Source organism: Canis lupus, chromosome 20, assembly GCF_011100685.1.
Source record: "Canis lupus familiaris isolate Mischka breed German Shepherd chromosome 20, alternate assembly UU_Cfam_GSD_1.0, whole genome shotgun sequence".
Taxonomy (NCBI): domain Eukaryota; kingdom Metazoa; phylum Chordata; class Mammalia; order Carnivora; family Canidae; genus Canis; species Canis lupus.
The window spans coordinates 22248316-22254315 of record NC_049241.1 but is presented as its reverse complement, the minus strand read 5'-3'; positions in this window follow the sequence as shown (position 1 = coordinate 22254315).

Genomic DNA, 6000 nt, shown 5'->3' with positions numbered 1-6000 from the left:
ATGGTTTTCTTTAAAGATTTTATTTATTCATGAGAGGCAGAGGGGGAGAGGCAGAGAGGGAGAGGCAGAGAGGGAAAGGCAGGCTCCATGTAGGAAGCCTGGTGCAGGACTCGATCCCAGGACTCCAGGACTCCAGGACCATGCCCTGGGCTGAAGGCAGGCTTTAAACCGCTGAGCCACCCAGGGGATCCCCCATTGATATGATTAAATGAACATTAATCACTCATGAGGCAACTTGTCAATTTTGCTTACATTTCTTCTTTTACTTTTCCTTTGGTGTAATTTTCTTTTTATAAGTGAGTTTTTTCTGCAGTTGTGAGGTTTTCCTTTAATCCTTCTTATTGGACAGGCTTTAATTTCCATTTTATAGTTGTAGACTTTGAGGCCCTTCCTCTCACTATAGCAATAATAATATATTTTTTTAAGATTTTATTTATTTATTCATGAAAGACAGAGAGAGAGGCAGAGACACAGGCAGAGGACGAAGCAGGTTCCCTGCAGGAGCCCAATGCGGGACTCAATCCCCGGACCCAGGATCACGCCCTGGGCCGAAGGCAGATGCTCAACACCTGAGCCATTCATTCATTCATTAGGCATCCTAATAATATATTATTGCAATAATAATATTATTAGGTGTTACATTATGTTAAGCACCGAGCTTGATGCTCAGGGAGTGCCCTCTCTATAGTGCCTGCTGGTGTCCCCACTTACAGAGCACAATGTTAAGGCAAGATCGAAGTATCTAGCCCATGATCACACACAGCTGATGGGGGTAGAGTCGGGACTTGGACCCAGGTCTTTCTGACCCCAGAGGTTAACCCTCTTAATTAGAGATGGAAAGAGGAGGAGAGGGACATCACCAAAATGCTGAGGATGACCAGACGGAATACGTGCTAGCCTGACAAGAGAGGAAGTACATACCAGATAAACATCAGCCTCGTCTTAACAAAGAACTCCTGACTCAGCCTAGCATGGAAACAACAGCATTTTGTTTTTGTTTTTTACTACTTGTCTATGGAAGAACCTGGACATTTTGCTTTAAAGTAGAAGAAGGGCAATAAGCAGGGGCCAACAGATCCTTCGTTTTCTGAATATGAATGGAGCAAGCTTTCCTATGGTCCCACAGCTAACCGGCAAAGGGACAATGTCACCCCAGGGCCTCAGCTGACGGGACCCAGACTCTGCACACGGAGACCTGTTTCGTGGTTATGCTCTTAAATTCACTGCTTCGACCTTCTGGGGGGCTCGGCGAGGATGTTTTCCAAATCGAAATACACACACACAGTGAAAAGGTGACCCTGCTACTTGTGTGTGCCAGGGCCACCCTGAGAGGTGAGGTGGGATGCTCTGATGCTGGCACTTCCTCGAGAGATATTTGGATGATTTGAGGGAGAACTCAAGAGGATCTTTAAAATTGGAGTCACCTGAGAAAACCTGGGGGGACCAGAGTAGAGATATTGGAAGTAATAAGATCAATAATGAGACGTTAATGAAGTAACGGCTTACTCCTGCCTGTTGAGTCAACGCCTTCCTGGGTGTAAATAAATCGTGAATTACAGGAACAACATTACCTGAGATTTACAGAATATCTCTCAGCTGTTTGAAAAATCTATCTCTCCCTGAGGATCAGAGGAAGATTTTTTTTTAATTATCCTGAATTACTAAGATTACCGTTTACTGGTGAAATATCATTTCCAACTGGACTCTCAAAAGTGCTTAATTATATGTAGTGAATAATTGCTCCAGCTTTAAAAATAAACTGGGATATGGCCTAAGTCTCATGTTTTAAAAACCCTTATGGGAATGTGCTACTAATATAAGTGAAATCAGTGTCTGCACAATTCCCAGAGTAGCAGTGTATCCTTACCCTGGTCTATAAAATTAGTATTATAATGTGTACCTCTTGGGGCTGAGGCGAGGCTGAGTGATAGTAATCAGCAACTGGCTACATGTTAGGCTGTTCCGAGAGCTTTATATACATATACACATATATATTAACTCATTATTCTTGCAACAACCCTATGTGATGGGTACTATTGTTATCTTTAGAGATGGGGACACTGAGGCACAGAGAGGTTAAGTCACACAGCCAGTAAGGGATAGAACTGAGGTTTCAACTCAGACTGTCTGACTGCAGAGCTCACATTCTGAGAAACAAGGAGGTTGGATCAGTACACTGCGTGGTAAAAATCCCATAAGAGGCAAAAAGCAGGGTAGCCCAGGTGGCTCAGCGGTTTAGCGCCGCCTTGAGCCCAGGGCCTGATCCTGGAGACACGGGATCAAGTCCCATGTCGGGCTCCCTGCATGGAGCCTGCTTCTCCCTCTGCCTGTGTCTCTGCCTCTCTCTCTCTCTCTGTGTCTCTCATGAATAAATAAATAAAATCTTAAAAAAAAAAGAGGCAAAAAGCAGTTAGAGTGGGAGAGAAGAGTCAGGCTGCAGGCAGGTGATGATGTTAGGTGCTTGGAGTCCTTAAAAAGTGGAAAGTGAGAAGGAACAGTATTCTCAACATTAGGAAAGGACTAGAGATCTGTGTGTCCTACCAACACCTCGAGGACCCATCCCCACTGGCTGGCTTGTGCCCTAGTGGGAAGTATGGGGCTGGCAAGACCTCAGGAAGGAATGGCTTTAAGGGGCACCAGGAAGGCTGCACCCCAAACTTGGCCCTGGAGCTCTGGCCACAGCATTGAATCTTCTGCTCTGCAATCTGGCAGAAAAGCAGAAAGACTCCAACTCTATTTCATTTTTGTCAGTGGGAAGCTCTGTAGTGACCAGGGGGGAACAAACAAACATGGAGGGTGCCTCCTCAAATGTTTCAAGACTCCAAGGACCTTTGAACAACCCAAGGAAAGGAAATGAACTTCATGCAGTCTCACCTGAGGGGGGTTAGCGGTTGAATTTACCTGATTTTTTGAAGGAAGAAATGAACCGTTTCGGTTGGGAGTATGACCAGAACATGACTGACAATCAGATGACAATTTCTGAAGCTAGGGGAGGAGTATATGGGGGTTTACGATGCTGTTTCGTCTACATTTGTTTCAGTTTTAAATTCTCTCCATATAAAGGCTGAAAAGGATAAACGTGTTATTTCTTGCACACCTGAGACTGTGGCTGCACATTCTCACCTGCTACTCTTAGATAAACCCAAACAAAAAGGACTCTGTAATCTGAGAGTCTTGTGTGTCTGATTCTGACAGATACAGACATCCACAACTCTGAATTACAAGGGCACCACATTGTAGGGCTTGACGTGACTTTTGTGGTGTTTGAAGGAGACCTAAGACCAGCACTACTTTACTTCACCATCGCACCACCCCACAATTCATCACCAAATGAATGAAGCAGAAGACCAAAGCACAGGTGTTTTGTTGGTAAAGTCAATTGAAGAAAATAACGTGGCCCGCAGCTACTTCTGGACCTCGTCAGTATTTGATGCAAGTCTAGATCTTGGCACATGGCACCGGAGCAAGAATTCCTATTCATGGAATCCCTGTTGCACATGCCGCCTTGGACACAAGAAGAAGGATGAACATCTGAACCTGATTCTGGAAGCAAGTCTTGGGCTCAACTGTTATATTCTATCCAGTTCATAAAACATCCATATCATCTGAAGTCCAGGCAGACCCAGACCAGAAGGAAAAAGAAGGTCAAGCAACATGTTTCTCTCTTCCTTCTTCCAACAATTATTGCTTTCTGTCTGCTGGCGACCCTTCCCAAGACTTAATGAGACTTAATTCATTGAATCTTTGTAACGACTGACGAGGACAGGTACAGTTATCCCTATCTCTCTATTCCTGCAGCAGAGGGAAGTAAGCACAGTGAGATAATATATTTTACTAGCAGGTGGTGAACTTGAACTTTAAGGCCAGGCTGGCTTCAGGGCCCTCACACTTAACTATTCCCCAAGCTGCTTCAGGAATGGTACCTGTTTTTCGGGAAGGAGGGAAGAAGGGTGAGGGAGGAAGGACTGGACAGGTTACTTCAATAATGTTGCTAATAAACATGGGGGGGCAGGGTTAAAGTAATCATTACTGATTAATTGTGGGCCAAGAAAGATTTAGTTACTTTTTAGCCTCCTTCTCAATTTCCTCATTTGTAAAGCGAAGAGGTTGGATTCTCACAAGAATATGCAGCTGCTCTATCCCCTCCTGCCATGGAACAACACCGATGCTCCATTCACAGTCACGGTATATGGGATCTGAAATGTGTATAGTTCTGGTGACTCTTTTAAGAAAAAGTATACAAGATCACAAATACAAAATTTTGGTGTGAAACATGGAATGAGAAAGGAGGAGCTGGGGACTCAAATTAGAATCTTTCTTTTGGGGTACTGTGGACTTCTCTGGATGTTCTTTCTGTCATAATTTGTTTTGTTCTCCTGCAGGCAGACTAGGCTTTGGGGACCAATTCCCATTTGGTCAGTTAGCATCTAACTTGCACTTACTTATTAGGTAAGGTGGGTCCCTCGCCTCCCGCCCCCCCTCCACACAGCCTCCACCTGTTATGGATCAGAGTTCAAGACAAATTCTGTGGTTTAAGGAATTGCTTTTGTTGGAGAAAGGGGAAATTTACATAAGCCAAGATCAACAAGAGAAGGCATGAGCCTGCCTTGGTCTTGTTATTACACAAAAGTCCACACCAGATCAGGGTATTCTGCTGTATTTCCTCCTGTGGGAAATCATCAGCTTCTTGCTTCCAGGTGGTCTGGATTTGAGAATCAACTATTCCGAATTTTTCTGACAATGATAGCTGCCTAGCATCTGGAGACTCTGGAGCCTATGGGATGTTGCAATTTCTCTCATAGGGGAAAGGGAATCCTTGGTGCCATGGGAAGCTGAGCATGACCTTTCTTGTAGAAGAAAGGTGCACCTCTGACCTGATCCCAGCCAGCCTGCTGTCCACTTCACCTGGAGTAGATACACAGGATCTCCCACAGAAATTTTTGCTCATTGAACCACATGTCTAGACTCACGTCAATTGTTGCTTTAAAATGGTTCACTATATAATGTACTATTTATTGAGCACTTGCTGTATTACTGAGTACTTACTAACTCCTATGGAATAGGTTCTATTATTACAACCATTTTGTAGAGTGAGGAACAGAGGCCTAGAAAAATAGTATAATCCACTATTGTCACACCTGGCCCATGGAATATATGCAAATCTCTGATCTCACAGTATCCTAAAACCTTTCTTCTATAAGGCCTCCTGGCATCCAGAGAGGGAAAACCAGGATTTAGGAAATCAAAATTTTAATTCTGGGATTATCTGGACAGGCTTCAGTGAGCACTCGAGGGCAGGTCACTTGCAGCCTTAAAGGTAGCCCTCTCCATGGGATAAGAACGAGGCCCCCACTCCAGCATTGGGGAATGGGCTAAAGGACAATTCTCTAAATGGTAGCACTATAATAACGTTAGTAAAACAGCATCTGTCTCTTCTTGGTTTTGGATATTTGGTGTTTGCTGGGTGCCCAATGAATTTTAGAAGAATGAATGAAATGAGAATTCCTTTTGGCTTGAGAAGTAGAATTTTGGCACAAGTTGGAAAGCAAGAGGCATAAAGAAACAAAGTAAACTCAGTAATATCCTATTTCAGTTCACACATCTTTGATAATAAGTCATTGAAGAGAACGCACACATACACACACCCAGACATTACACCATACATACCACACATTGCAAATAATTCTTGAAGCTAAGTGTGACTAGATTACCTGGCAAAGCTCTCAATGAGACTCATGGGCTTCCTTTCAAATTGCCACTGACATCATACCATCACATTAATTTTTTAAATTGATCTGTCCCGGGTGTATTGTGGAGGTAAAACTGAAGGACTATATTTCTCCCTTTCTCACCTTTCTAGTGTAACTCTCAGGTACGAATATAGATTGAAGTGTTGCTGTTGTTAAAATGACACAGTTTTTCACATAGGCTAAGATTAGTTTCAGAAGAGAAATTCACAAGCCGTGGTCCAGCTTAGGAGCCCGTCGTTGTTGACTTCCC